This window comes from Lepisosteus platostomus, chromosome 23 (genome assembly GCF_059453375.1).
Source record: "Lepisosteus platostomus isolate fLepPlt1 chromosome 23, fLepPlt1.hap1, whole genome shotgun sequence".
Lineage (NCBI taxonomy): Eukaryota > Metazoa > Chordata > Actinopteri > Semionotiformes > Lepisosteidae > Lepisosteus > Lepisosteus platostomus.
In genome coordinates this window covers 2,917,563-2,933,429 of record NC_142633.1, presented here as the reverse complement: position 1 = coordinate 2,933,429, position 15,867 = coordinate 2,917,563, and positions in this window count along the sequence as shown.

The following is a 15,867-nucleotide window of genomic DNA, read 5'->3' as shown; positions in this document are numbered from 1 at the left end:
AACATGTTTATTTCTACTGAAAAACACGTTTTGACACTTTCTGCACACTGGGGTTCAGAGCTGAGTGTGTGGGCTCTTCTGAGCCTTGCTGTTACATGGGGATTCAGTTGTCTGAAAAAACGCGTTTATTTCGGGCTGAAAAACACGTTTTGAAAATTTTGCTGTTACTGCCCTATAACTTACATGGGGTTGACCAAACTTGCAGAACCATGTTTATTTCTGCTGAAAAACACGTTTTGACCCTTTCTGCACACTGGGGTTAAGAGCTGAGTATGTGGGCTCTTCTGAGCCTTGCAGTTACAGTGGGATTCTGAAGTCTGAAAAAACGCGTTTATTTCGGGCTGAAAAACACGTTTTGAAAAGTGTGCTGTTACTGCCCCCATAACTTACATGGGGTTGACCAAACTTGCAGAACCATGTTTATTTCTGCTGAAAAACACGTTTTGACCCTTTCTGCACACTGGGGTTAAGAGCTGAGTATGTGGGCTCTTCTGAGCCTTGCAGTTACAGTGGGATTCTGAAGTCTGAAAAAACGCGTTTATTTCGGGCTGAAAAACACGTTTTGAAAAGTGTGCTGTAACTGCCCCATAACTTACATGGGGGTGACCAAACTTGCAGAAACATGTTTATTTATGCTGAAAAACACGTTTTGACACTTTCTGCACACTGGGGTTAAGAGCTGAGTGTGTGGTCTCTTCTGAGCCTTGCAGTTACAGTGGGATTCTGAAGTCAGAAAAAACGCGTTTATTTCGGGCTGAAAAACACGTTTTGAAAAGTGTGCTGTTACTTCCCCATAACTTACATGGGGTTGACCAAACTTGCAGAAACATGTTTATTTCTGCTGAAAAACACGTTTTGACCTTTTCTGCACACTGGGGTTAAGAGCTGAGTGTGTGGGCTCTTCTGAGACTTGCTGTTACATGGGGATTCAGTTGTCTGAAAAATCGCGTTTATTTCGGGCTGAAAAACACGTTTTGAAACATGTGCTGTTACTGCCCCATAACTTACATAGGGTTGACCAAACTTGCAGAAACATGTTTATTTCTACTGAAAAACACGTTTTGACACTTTCTGCACACTGGGGTTCAGAGCTGAGTGTGTGGGCTCTTCTGAGCCTTGCTGTTACATGGGGATTCAGTTGTCTGAAAAAACGCGTTTATTTCGGGCTGAAAAACACGTTTTGAAACGTGTGCTGTTACTGCCCCATAACTTACATGGGGTTGACCAAACTTGCAGAAACATGTTTATTTCTGCTGAAAAACACGTTTTGACCGTTTCTGCACACTGGGGTTAAGAGCTGAGTGTGTGGGCTGTTCTGTGACTTGCTGTTACAGTGGGATTCTGAAGTCTGAAAAAACGCGTTTATTTCGGGCTGAAAAACACGTTTTGAAAAGTGTGCTGTTACTGCCCCATAAGTTAAATGGGGGTGACCAAACTTGCAGAAACATGTTTATTTCTGCTGAAAAACACGTTTTGACACTTTCTGCACACTGGGGTTAAGAGCTGAGTGTGTGGGCTCTTCTGAGCCTTGCTGTTACATGGGGATTCAAGTGTCTGAAAAAACGCGTTTATTTCGGGCTGAAAAACACGTTTTGAAAATTTTGCTGTTACTGCCCCATAAGTTAAATGGGGGTGACCAAACTTGCAGAAACATGTTTATTTCTACTGAAAAACACATTTTGACAACTTCTGCACAATGGGGTTAAGAGCTGAGTGTGTGGGCTCTTCTGAGCCTTGCTGTTACATGGGGATTCAAGTGTCTGAAAAAACGCGTTTATTTCGGGCTGAAAAACACGTTTTGAAAATTTTGCTGTTACTGCCCCATAACTTACATGGGGTTGACCAAACTTGCAGAAACATGTTTATTTCCACTGAAAAACACGTTTTGACACTTTCTGCACACTGGGGTTCAGAGCTGAGTGTGTGGGCTCTTCTGAGCCTTGCTGTTACATGGGGATTCAAGTGTCTGAAAAAACGCGTTTATTTCGGGCTGTAAAACACGTTTTAAAAATTTTGCTGTTACTGCCCCATAACTTACATGGGGTTGACCAAACTTGCAGAAACATGTTTATTTCTGCTGAAAAACACGTTTTGACACTTTCTGCACACTGGGGTTAAGAGCTGAGTGTGTGGGCTCTTCTGAGCCTTGCAGTTACATTGGGATTCTGAAGTCTGAAAAAACGCGTTTATTTCGGGCTGAAAAACACGTTTTGAATAGTGTGCTGTAACTGCCCCATAAGTTAAATGGGGGTGACCAAACTTGCAGAAACATGTTTATTTCTGCTGAAAAACACATTTTGACAATTTCTGCACACTGGGGTTAAGAGCTGAGTGTGTGGGCTCTTCTGAGCCTTCCTGTTACATGGGGATTCAAGTGTCTGAAAAAACGCGTTTATTTCGGGCTGAAAAACACGTTTTGAAAAGTGTGCCGCTACTGCCCCATAACTTACATGGAGTTGACCAAACTTGCAGAAACATGTTTATTTCTGCTGAAAAACACGTTTTGACCCTTTCTGCACACTGGGGTTAAGAGCTGAGTGTGTGGGCTCTTCTGAGTTTTGCTGTTACATGGAGATTCAGTTGTCTGAAAAAACGCGTTTATTTCGGGCTGAAAAACACGTTTTGAAAAGTGTGCTGTTACTGCCCCATAACTTACATGGGGTTGACCAAACTTGCAGAAACATGTTTATTTCTGCTGAAAAACACGTTGTGACCCTTTCTGCACACTGGGGTTAACAGCTGAACGTGTGGGCTCTTCTGAGCCTTGCTGTTACATGGGGATTCAGTTGTCTGAAAAAACGCGTTTATTTCGGGCTGAAAAACACGTTTTGAAAAGTGTGCCGCTACTGCCCCATAACTTACATGGAGTTGACCAAACTTGCAGAAACATGTTTATTTCTGCTGAAAAACACGTTTTGACCCTTTCTGCACACTGGGGTTAAGAGCTGAGTGTGTGGGCTCTTCTGAGACTTGCTGTTACATTGGAATTCAGTTGTCTGAAAAATCGCGTTTATTTCGGGCTGAAAAACACGTTTTGAAACGTGTGCTGTTACTGCCCCATAACTTACATGGGGTTGACCAAACTTGCAGAAACATGTTTATTTCTGCTGAAAAACACGTTGTGACCCTTTCTGCACACTGGGGTTAACAGCTGAACGTGTGGGCTCTTCTGAGCCTTGCTGTTACATGGGGATTCAAGTGTCTGAAAAAACGCGTTTATTTCGGGCTGAAAAACAAGTTTTGAAACGTGTGCTGTTACTGCCCAATAACTTACATGGGGTTGACCAAAATTGCAGAAACATGTTTATTTCTACTGAAAAACACGTTTTGACACTTTCTGCACACTGGGGTTCAGAGCTGAGTGTGTGGGCTCTTCTGAGCCTTGCTGTTACATGGGGATTCAGTTGTCTGAAAAAACGCGTTTATTTCGGGCTGAAAAACACGTTTTGAAAATTTTGCTGTTACTGCCCCATAACTTACATGGGGTTGACCAAACTTGCAGAACCATGTTTATTTCTGCTGAAAAACACGTTTTGACCCTTTCTGCACACTGGGGTTAAGAGCTGAGTGTGTGGGCTCTTCTGAGCCTTGCAGTTACAGTGGGATTCTGAAGTCTGAAAAAACGCGTTTATTTCGGGCTGAAAAACACGTTTTGAAAAGTGTGCTGTAACTGCCCCATAACTTACATGGGGTTGACCAAACTTGCAGAAACATGTTTATTTCTGCTGAAAAACACGTTCTGACCCTTTCTGCACACTGGGGTTAAGAGCTGAGTGTGTGGGCTCTTCTGAGACTTGCTGTTACATTGGGATTCAGTTGTCTGAAAAATCGCGTTTATTTCGGGCTGAAAAACACGTTTTGAAAAGTGTGCTGTAACTGCCCCATAACTTACATGGGGGTGACCAAACTTGCAGAAACATGTTTATTTATGCTGAAAAACACGTTTTGACACTTTCTGCACACTGGGGTTAAGAGCTGAGTGTGTGGTCTCTTCTGAGCCTTGCAGTTACAGTGGGATTCTGAAGTCAGAAAAAACGCGTTTATTTCGGGCTGAAAAACACGTTTTGAAAAGTGTGCTGTTACTTCCCCATAACTTACATGGGGTTGACCAAACTTGCAGAAACATGTTTATTTCTGCTGAAAAACACGTTTTGACCTTTTCTGCACACTGGGGTTAAGAGCTGAGTGTGTGGGCTCTTCTGAGACTTGCTGTTACATGGGGATTCAGTTGTCTGAAAAATCGCGTTTATTTCGGGCTGAAAAACACGTTTTGAAACATGTGCTGTTACTGCCCCATAACTTACATAGGGTTGACCAAACTTGCAGAAACATGTTTATTTCTACTGAAAAACACGTTTTGACACTTTCTGCATACTGGGGTTCAGAGCTGAGTGTGTGGGCTCTTCTGAGCCTTGCTGTTACATGGGGATTCAGTTGTCTGAAAAAACGCGTTTATTTCGGGCTGAAAAACACGTTTTGAAACGTGTGCTGTTACTGCCCCATAACTTACATGGGGTTGACCAAACTTGCAGAAACATGTTTATTTCTGCTGAAAAACACGTTTTGACCGTTTCTGCACACTGGGGTTAAGAGCTGAGTGTGTGGGCTGTTCTGTGACTTGCTGTTACAGTGGGATTCTGAAGTCTGAAAAAACGCGTTTATTTCGGGCTGAAAAACACGTTTTGAAAAGTGTGCTGTTACTGCCCCATAAGTTAAATGGGGGTGACCAAACTTGCAGAAACATGTTTATTTCTGCAGAAAAACACGTTTTGACACTTTCTGCACACTGGGGTTAAGAGCTGAGTGTGTGGGCTCTTCTGAGCCTTGCAGTTACATTGGGATTCTGAAGTCTGAAAAAACACGTTTATTTCGGGCTGAGAAACACGTTTTGAAAAGTGTGCTGTAACTGCCCCATAAGTTAAATTGGGGTGACCAAACTTGCAGAAACATGTTTATTTCTACTGAAAAACACATTTTGACAACTTCTGCACAATGGGGTTAAGAGCTGAGTGTGTGGGCTCTTCTGAGCCTTGCTGTTACATGGGGATTCAAGTGTCTGAAAAAACGCGTTTATTTCGGGCTGAAAAACACGTTTTGAAACGTGTGCTGTTACTGCCCCATAACTTACATGGGGTTGACCAAACTTGCAGAAACATGTTTATTTCTGCTGAAAAACACGTTTTGACACTTTCTGCACACTGGGGTTAAGAGCTGAGTGTGTGGGCTCTTCTGAGCCTTGCAGTTACATTGGGATTCTGAAGTCTGAAAAAACGCGTTTATTTCGGGCTGAAAAACACGTTTTGAATAGTGTGCTGTAACTGCCCCATAAGTTAAATGGGGGTGACCAAACTTGCAGAAACATGTTTATTTCTGCTGAAAAACACATTTTGACAACTTCTGCACACTGGGGTTAAGAGCTGAGTGTGTGGGCTCTTCTGAGCCTTCCTGTTACATGGGGATTCAAGTGTCTGAAAAAACGCGTTTATTTCGGGCTGAAAAACACGTTTTGAAACATGTGCTGTTACTGCCCCATAACTTACATGGGGTTGACCAAACTTGCAGAAACATGTTTATTTCTACTGAAAAACACGTTTTGACACTTTCTGCACACTGGGGTTCAGAGCTGAGTGTGTGGGCTCTTCTGAGCCTTGCTGTTACATGGGGATTCAGTTGTCTGAAAAAACGCGTTTATTTCGGGCTGAAAAACACGTTTTGAAAAGTGTGCCGCTACTGCCCCATAACTTACATGGAGTTGACCAAACTTGCAGAAACATGTTTATTTCTGCTGAAAAACACGTTTTGACCCTTTCTGCACACTGGGGTTAAGAGCTGAGTGTGTGGGCTCTTCTGAGTTTTGCTGTTACATGGAGATTCAGTTGTCTGAAAAAACGCGTTTATTTCGGGCTGAAAAACACGTTTTGAAAAGTGTGCTGTTACTGCCCCATAACTTACATGGGGTTGACCAAACTTGCAGAAACATGTTTATTTCTGCTGAAAAACACGTTGTGACCCTTTCTGCACACTGGGGTTAACAGCTGAACGTGTGGGCTCTTCTGAGTCTTGCTGTTACATGGGGATTCAGTTGTCTGAAAAAACGCGTTTATTTCGGGCTGAAAAACACGTTTTGAAAATTTTGCTGTTACTGCCCCATAACTTACATGGGGTTGACCAAACTTGCAGAAACATGTTTATTTCTGCTGAAAAACACGTTCTGACCCTTTCTGCACACTGGGGTTAAGAGCTGATTGTGTGGGCTCTTCTGAGACTTGCTGTTACATTGGAATTCAGTTGTCTGAAAAATCGCGTTTATTTCGGGCTGAAAAACACGTTTTGAAAAGTGTGCCGTTACTGCCCCATAACTTACATGGGGTTGACCAAACTTGCAGAAACATGTTTATTTGTGTAGAAAAACACGTTTTGACACTTTCTGCACACTGGGGTTAAGAGCTGAGTGTGTGGGCTCTTCTGAGACTTGCTGTTACATGGGGATTCAGTTGTCTGAAAAATCGCGTTTATTTCGGGCTGAAAAACACGTTTTGAAACATGTGCTGTTACTGCCCCATAACTTACATGGGGTTGACCAAACTTGCAGAAACATGTTTATTTCTACTGAAAAACACGTTTTGACACTTTCTGCACACTGGGGTTCAGAGCTGAGTGTGTGGGCTCTTCTGAGCCTTGCTGTTACATGGGGATTCAGTTGTCTGAAAAAAACGCGTTTATTTCGGGCTGAAAAACACGTTTTGAAAAGTGTGCCGCTACTGCCCCATAACTTACATGGAGTTGACCAAACTTGCAGAAACATGTTTATTTCTGCTGAAAAACACGTTTTGACCCTTTCTGCACACTGGGGTTAACAGCTGAACGTGTGGGCTCTTCTGAGCCTTGCTGTTACATGGGGATTCAGTTGTCTGAAAAATCGCGTTTATTTCGGGCTGAAAAACACGTTTTGAAACATGTGCTGTTACTGCCCCATAACTTACATGGGGTTGACCAAACTTGCAGAAACATGTTTATTTCTGCTGAAAAACACGTTTTGACCGTTTCTGCACACTGGGGTTAAGAGCTGAGTGTGTGGGCTGTTCTGTGACTTGCTGTTACAGTGGGATTCAGTTGTCTGAAAAAACGCGTTTATTTCGGGCTGAAAAACACGTTTTGAAAAGTGTGCTGTTACTGCCCCATAACTTACATGGGGTTGACCAAACTTGCAGAAACATGTTTATTTCTGCTGAAAAACACGTTGTGACCCTTTCTGCACACTGGGGTTAACAGCTGAACGTGTGGGCTCTTCTGAGCCTTGCTGTTACATGGGGATTCAGTTGTCTGAAAAAACGCGTTTATTTCGGGCTGAAAAACACGTTTTGAAAATTGTGCTGTTACTGCCCCATAACTTACATGGGGTTGACCAAACTTGCAGAAACATGTTTATTTCTGCTGAAAAACACGTTTTGACCGTTTCTGCACACTGGGGTTAAGAGCTGAGTGTGTGGGCTGTTCTGTGACTTGCTGTTACAGTGGGATTCTGAAGTCTGAAAAAACGCGTTTATTTCGGGCTGAAAAACACGTTTTGAAAAGTGTGCTGTTACTGCCCCATAAGTTAAATGGGGGTGACCAAACTTGCAGAAACATGTTTATTTCTGCTGAAAAACACGTTTTGACACTTTCTGCACACTGGGGTTAAGAGCTGAGTGTGTGGGCTCTTCTGAGCCTTGCAGTTACAGTGGGATTCTGAAGACTGAAAAAACGCGTTTATTTCGGGCTGAATAACACGTTTTGAAAAGTGTGCTGTAACTGCCCCATAAGTTAAATGGGGGTGACCAAACTTGCAGAAACATGTTTATTTCTGCTGAAAAACACATTTTGACAACTTCTGCACACTGGGGTTAAGAGCTGAGTGTGTGGGCTCTTCTGAGCCTTGCTGTTACATGGTGATTCAAGTGTTTGAAAAAACGCGTTTATTTCGGGCTGAAAAACACGTTTTGAAACGTGTGCTGTTACTGCCCCATAACTTACATGGGGTTGACCAAACTTGCAGAAACATGTTTATTTCTGCTGAAAAACACGTTGTGACCCTTTCTGCACACTGGGGTTAACAGCTGAACGTGTGGGCTCTTCTGAGCCTTGCTGTTACATAGGGATTCAAGTGTCTGAAAAAACGCGTTTATTTCGGGCTGAAAAACACGTTTTGAAACGTGTGCTGTTACTGCCCAATAACTTACATGGGGTTGACCAAAATTGCAGAAACATGTTTATTTCTACTGAAAAACACGTTTTGACACTTTCTGCACACTGGGGTTCAGAGCTGAGTGTGTGGGCTCTTCTGAGCCTTGCTGTTACATCGGGATTCAAGTGTCTGAAAAAACGCGTTTATTTCGGGCTGAAAAACACGTTTTGAAAATTTTGCTGTTACTGCCCCATAACTTACATGGGGTTGACCAAACTTGCAGAAACATGTTTATTTCTGCTGAAAAACACGTTTTGACACTTTCTGCACACTGGGGTTAAGAGCTGAGTGTGTGGGCTCTTCTGAGCCTTGCAGTTACATTGGGATTCTGAAGTCTGAAAAAACGCGTTTATTTCGGGCTGAAAAACACGTTTTGAATAGTGTGCTGTAACTGCCCCATAAGTTAAATGGGGGTGACCAAACTTGCAGAAACATGTTTATTTCTGCTGAAAAACACATTTTGACAACTTCTGCACACTGGGGTTAAGAGCTGAGTGTGTGAGCTCTTCTGAGCCTTCCTGTTACATGGGGATTCAAGTGTCTGAAAAAACGCGTTTATTTCGGGCTGAAAAACACGTTTTGAAACATGTGCTGTTACTGCCCCATAACTTACATGGGGTTGACCAAACTTGCAGAAACATGTTTATTTCTACTGAAAAACACGTTTTGACACTTTCTGCACACTGGGGTTCAGAGCTGAGTGTGTGGGCTCTTCTGAGCCTTGCTGTTACATGGGGATTCAGTTGTCTGAAAAAACGCGTTTATTTCGGGCTGAAAAACACGTTTTGAAAAGTGTGCCGCTACTGCCCCATAACTTACATGGAGTTGACCAAACTTGCAGAAACATGTTTATTTCTGCTGAAAAACACGTTTTGACCCTTTCTGCACACTGGGGTTAAGAGCTGAGTGTGTGGGCTCTTCTGAGTTTTGCTGTTACATGGAGATTCAGTTGTCTGAAAAAACGCGTTTATTTCGGGCTGAAAAACACGTTTTGAAAAGTGTGCTGTTACTGCCCCATAACTTACATGGGGTTGACCAAACTTGCAGAAACATGTTTATTTCTGCTGAAAAACACGTTCTGACCCTTTCTGCACACTGGGGTTAAGAGCTGAGTGTGTGGGCTCTTCTGAGACTTGCTGTTACATTGGAATTCAGTTGTCTGAAAAATCGCGTTTATTTCGGGCTGAAAAACACGTTTTGAAAAGTGTGCCGTTACTGCCCCATAACTTACATGGGGTTGACCAAACTTGCAGAAACATGTTTATTTGTGTAGAAAAACACGTTTTGACACTTTCTGCACACTGGGGTTAAGAGCTGAGTGTGTGGGCTCTTCTGAGACTTGCTGTTACATGGGGATTCAGTTGTCTGAAAAATCGCGTTTATTTCGGGCTGAAAAACACGTTTTGAAACATGTGCTGTTACTGCCCCATAACTTACATGGGGTTGACCAAACTTGCAGAAACATGTTTATTTCTACTGAAAAACACGTTTTGACACTTTCTGCACACTGGGGTTCAGAGCTGAGTGTGTGGGCTCTTCTGAGCCTTGCTGTTACATGGGGATTCAGTTGTCTGAAAAAAACGCGTTTATTTCGGGCTGAAAAACTCGTTTTGAAAATTTTGCTGTTACTGCCCCATAACTTACATGGGGTTGACCAAACTTGCAGAACCATGTTTATTTCTGCTGAAAAACACGTTTTGACCCTTTCTGCACACTGGGGTTAAGAGCTGAGTGTGTGGGCTCTTCTGAGCCTTGCAGTTACAGTGGGATTCTGAAGTCTGAAAAAACGCGTTTATTTCGGGCTGAAAAACACGTTTTGAAAAGTGTGCTGTTACTGCCCCATAACTTACATGGGGTTGACCAAACTTGCAGAAACATGTTTATTTCTGCTGAAAAACACGTTCTGACCCTTTCTGCACACTGGGGTTAAGAGCTGAGTGTGTGGGCTCTTCTGAGACTTGCTGTTACATTGGGATTCAGTTGTCTGAAAAATCGCGTTTATTTCGGGCTGAAAAACACGTTTTGAAAAGTGTGCTGTAACTGCCCCATAACTTACATGGGGGTGACCAAACTTGCAGAAACATGTTTATTTATGCTGAAAAACACGTTTTGACACTTTCTGCACACTGGGGTTAAGAGCTGAGTGTGTGGTCTCTTCTGAGCCTTGCAGTTACAGTGGGATTCTGAAGTCAGAAAAAACGTGTTTATTTCGGGCTGAAAAACACGTTTTGAAAAGTGTGCTGTTACTTCCCCATAACTTACATGGGGTTGACCAAACTTGCAGAAACATGTTTATTTCTGCTGAAAAACACGTTTTGACCTTTTCTGCACACTGGGGTTAAGAGCTGAGTGTGTGGGCTCTTCTGAGACTTGCTGTTACATGGGGATTCAGTTGTCTGAAAAATCGCGTTTATTTCGGGCTGAAAAACACGTTTTGAAACATGTGCTGTTACTTCCCCATAACTTACATAGGGTTGACCAAACTTGCAGAAACGTTTATTTCTACTGAAAAACACGTTTTGACACTTTCTGCACACTGGGGTTCAGAGCTGAGTGTGTGGGCTCTTCTGAGCCTTGCTGTTACATGGGGATTCAGTTGTCTGAAAAAACGCGTTTATTTCGGGCTGAAAAACACGTTTTGAAACGTGTGCTGTTACTGCCCCATAACTTACATGGGGTTGACCAAACTTGCAGAAACATGTTTATTTCTGCTGAAAAACACGTTTTGACCGTTTCTGCACACTGGGGTTAAGAGCTGAGTGTGTGGGCTGTTCTGTGACTTGCTGTTACAGTGGGATTCTGAAGTCTGAAAAAACGCGTTTATTTCGGGCTGAAAAACACGTTTTGAAAAGTGTGCTGTTACTGCCCCATAAGTTAAATGGGGGTGACCAAACTTGCAGAAACATGTTTATTTCTGCTGAAAAACACGTTTTGACACTTTCTGCACACTGGGGTTAAGAGCTGAGTGTGTGGGCTCTTCTGAGCCTTGCAGTTACATTGGGATTCTGAAGTCTGAAAAAACACGTTTATTTCGGGCTGAAGAACACGTTTTGAAAAGTGTGCTGTAACTGCCCCATAAGTTAAATGGGGGTGACCAAACTTGCAGAAACATGTTTATTTCTACTGAAAAACACATTTTGACAACTTCTGCACAATGGGGTTAAGAGCTGAGTGTGTGGGCTCTTCTGAGCCTTGCTGTTACATGGGGATTCAAGTGTCTGAAAAAACGCGTTTATTTCGGGCTGAAAAACACGTTTTGAAACGTGTGCTGTTACTGCCCCATAACTTACATGGGGTTGACCAAACTTGCAGAAACATGTTTATTTCTACTGAAAAACACGTTTTGACACTTTCTGCACACTGGGGTTCAGAGCTGAGTGTGTGGGCTCTTCTGAGCCTTGCTGTTACATGGGGATTCAGTTGTCTGAAAAAACGCGTTTATTTCGGGCTGAAAAACACGTTTTGAAAAGTGTGCCGCTACTGCCCCATAACTTACATGGAGTTGACCAAACTTGCAGAAACATGTTTATTTCTGCTGAAAAACACGTTTTGACCCTTTCTGCACACTGGGGTTAAGAGCTGAGTGTGTGGGCTCTTCTGAGTTTTGCTGTTACATGGAGATTCAGTTGTCTGAAAAAACGCGTTTATTTCGGGCTGAAAAACACGTTTTGAAAAGTGTGCTGTTACTGCCCCATAACTTACATGGGGTTGACCAAACTTGCAGAAACATGTTTATTTCTGCTGAAAAACACGTTGTGACCCTTTCTGCACACTGGGGTTAACAGCTGAACGTGTGGGCTCTTCTGAGCCTTGCTGTTACATGGGGATTCAGTTGTCTGAAAAAACGCGTTTATTTCGGGCTGAAAAACACGTTTTGAAAATTTTGCTGTTACTGCCCCATAACTTACATGGGGTTGACCAAACTTGCAGAAACATGTTTATTTCTGCTGAAAAACACGTTCTGACCCTTTCTGCACACTGGGGTTAAGAGCTGAGTGTGTGGGCTCTTCTGAGACTTGCTGTTACATTGGAATTCAGTTGTCTGAAAAATCGCGTTTATTTCGGGCTGAAAAACACGTTTTGAAAAGTGTGCCGTTACTGCCCCATAACTTACATGGGGTTGACCAAACTTGCAGAAACATGTTTATTTGTGTAGAAAAACACGTTTTGACACTTTCTGCACACTGGGGTTAAGAGCTGAGTGTGTGGGCTCTTCTGAGACTTGCTGTTACATGGGGATTCAGTTGTCTGAAAAATCGCGTTTATTTCGGGCTGAAAAACACGTTTTGAAACATGTGCTGTTACTGCCCCATAACTTACATGGGGTTGACCAAACTTGCAGAAACATGTTTATTTCTACTGAAAAACACGTTTTGACACTTTCTGCACACTGGGGTTCAGAGCTGAGTGTGTGGGCTCTTCTGAGCCTTGCTGTTACATGGGGATTCAGTTGTCTGAAAAAACGCGTTTATTTCGGGCTGAAAAACACGTTTTGAAAAGTGTGCCGCTACTGCCCCATAACTTACATGGAGTTGATCAAACTTGCAGAAACATGTTTATTTCTGCTGAAAAACACGTTTTGACCCTTTCTGCACACTGGGGTTAACAGCTGAACGTGTGGGCTCTTCTGAGCCTTGCTGTTACATGGGGATTCAGTTGTCTGAAAAAACGCGTTTATTTCGGGCTGAAAAAGACGTTTTGAAAATTGTGCTGTTACTGCCCCATAACTTACATGGGGTTGACCAAACTTGCAGAAACATGTTTATTTCTGCTGAAAAACACGTTTTGACCGTTTCTGCACACTGGGGTTAAGAGCTGAGTGTGTGGGCTGTTCTGTGACTTGCTGTTACAGTGGGATTCAGTTGTCTGAAAAAACGCGTTTATTTCGGGCTGAAAAAGACGTTTTGAAAAGTGTGCCGCTACTGCCCCATAACTTACATGGAGTTGACCAAACTTGCAGAAACATGTTTATTTCTGCTGAAAAACACGTTTTGACCCTTTCTGCAAACTGGGGTTAAGAGCTGAGTGTGTGGGCTCTTCTGAGCCTTGCTGTTACATGGAGATTCAGTTGTCTGAAAAAACGCGTTTATTTCGGGCTGAAAAACACGTTTTGAAAAGTGTGCTGTTACTGCCCCATAACTTACATGGGGTTGACCAAACTTGCAGAAACATGTTTATTTCTGCTGAAAAACACGTTGTGACCCTTTCTGCACACTGGGGTTAAGAGCTGAGTGTGTGGGCTCTTCTGAGCCTTGCTGTTACATGGAGATTCAGTTGTCTGAAAAAACGCGTTTATTTCGGGCTGAAAAAAACGTTTTGAAAAGTGTGCTGTTACTGCCCCATAACTTACATGGGGTTGACCAAACTTGCAGAAACATGTTTATTTCTGCTGAAAAACACGTTGTGACCCTTTCTGCACACTGGGGTTAACAGCTGAACGTGTGGGCTCTTCTGAGCCTTGCTGTTACATGGGGATTCAGTTGTCTGAAAAAACGCGTTTATTTCGGGCTGAAAAACACGTTTTGAAAATTGTGCTGTTACTGCCCCATAACTTACATGGGGTTGACCAAACTTGCAGAAACATGTTTATTTCTGCTGAAAAACACGTTTTGACCGTTTCTGCACACTGGGGTTAAGAGCTGAGTGTGTGGGCTGTTCTGTGACTTGCTGTTACAGTGGGATTCTGAAGTCTGAAAAAACGCGTTTATTTCGGGCTGAAAAACACGTTTTGAAAAGTGTGCTGTTACTGCCCCATAAGTTAAATGGGGGTGACCAAACTTGCAGAAACATGTTTATTTCTGCTAAAAAACACGTTTTGACACTTTCTGCACACTGGGGTTAAGAGCTGAGTGTGTGGGCTCTTCTGAGCCTTGCAGTTACAGTGGGATTCTGAAGACTGAAAAAACGCGTTTATTTCGGGCTGAATAACACGTTTTGAAAAGTGTGCTGTAACTGCCCCATAAGTTAAATGGGGGTGACCAAACTTGCAGAAACATGTTTATTTCTGCTGAAAAACACATTTTGACAACTTCTGCACACTGGGGTTAAGAGCTGAGTGTGTGGGCTCTTCTGAGCCTTGCTGTTACATGGTGATTCAAGTGTCTGAAAAAACGCGTTTATTTCGGGCTGAAAAACACGTTTTGAAACGTGTGCTGTTACTGCCCCATAACTTACATGGGGTTGACCAAACTTGCAGAAACATGTTTATTTCTGCTGAAAAACACGTTGTGACCCTTTCTGCACACTGGGGTTAACAGCTGAACGTGTGGGCTCTTCTGAGCCTTGCTGTTACATGGGGATTCAAGTGTCTGAAAAAACGCGTTTATTTCGGGCTGAAAAACACGTTTTGAAACGTGTGCTGTTACTGCCCAATAACTTACATGGGGTTGACCAAAATTGCATAAACATGTTTATTTCTACTGAAAAACACGTTTTGACACTTTCTGCACACTGGGGTTCAGAGCTGAGTGTGTGGGCTCTTCTGAGCCTTGCTGTTACATGGGGATTCAGTTGTCTGAAAAAACGCGTTTATTTCGGGCTGAAAAACACGTTTTGAAAATTTTGCTGTTACTGCCCCATAACTTACATGGGGTTGACCAAACTTGCAGAACCATGTTTATTTCTGCTGAAAAACACGTTTTGACCCTTTCTGCACACTGGGGTTAAGAGCTGAGTGTGTGGGCTCTTCTGAGCCTTGCAGTTACAGTGGGATTCTGAAGTCTGAAAAAACGCGTTTATTTCGGGCTGAAAAACACGTTTTGAAAAGTGTGCTGTTACTGCCCCATAACTTACATGGGGTTGACCAAACTTGCAGAAACATGTTTATTTCTGCTGAAAAACACGTTCTGACCCTTTCTGCACACTGGGGTTAAGAGCTGAGTGTGTGGGCTCTTCTGAGACTTGCTGTTACATTGGGATTCAGTTGTCTGAAAAATCGCGTTTATTTCGGGCTGAAAAACACGTTTTGAAAAGTGTGCTGTAACTGCCCCATAACTTACATGGGGGTGACCAAACTTGCAGAAACATGTTTATTTATGCTGAAAAACACGTTTTGACACTTTCTGCACACTGGGGTTAAGAGCTGAGTGTGTGGTCTCTTTCTGAGCCTTGCAGTTACAGTGGGATTCTGAAGTCAGAAAAAACGCGTTTATTTCGGGCTGAAAAACACGTTTTGAAAAGTGTGCTGTTACTTCCCCATAACTTACATGGGGTTGACCAAACTTGCAGAAACATGTTTATTTCTGCTGAAAAACACGTTTTGACCTTTTCTGCACACTGGGGTTAAGAGCTGAGTGTGTGGGCTCTTCTGAGACTTGCTGTTACATGGGGATTCAGTTGTCTGAAAAATCGCGTTTATTTCGGGCTGAAAAACACGTTTTGAAACATGTGCTGTTACTGCCCCATAACTTACATAGGGTTGACCAAACTTGCAGAAACATGTTTATTTCTACTGAAAAACACGTTTTGACACTTTCTGCACACTGGGGTTCAGAGCTGAGTGTGTGGGCTCTTCTGAGCCTTGCTGTTACATGGGGATTCAGTTGTCTGAAAAAACGCGTTTATTTCGGGCTGAAAAACACGTTTTGAAACGTGTGCTGTTACTGCCCCATAACTTACATGGGGTTGACCAAACTTGCAGAAAC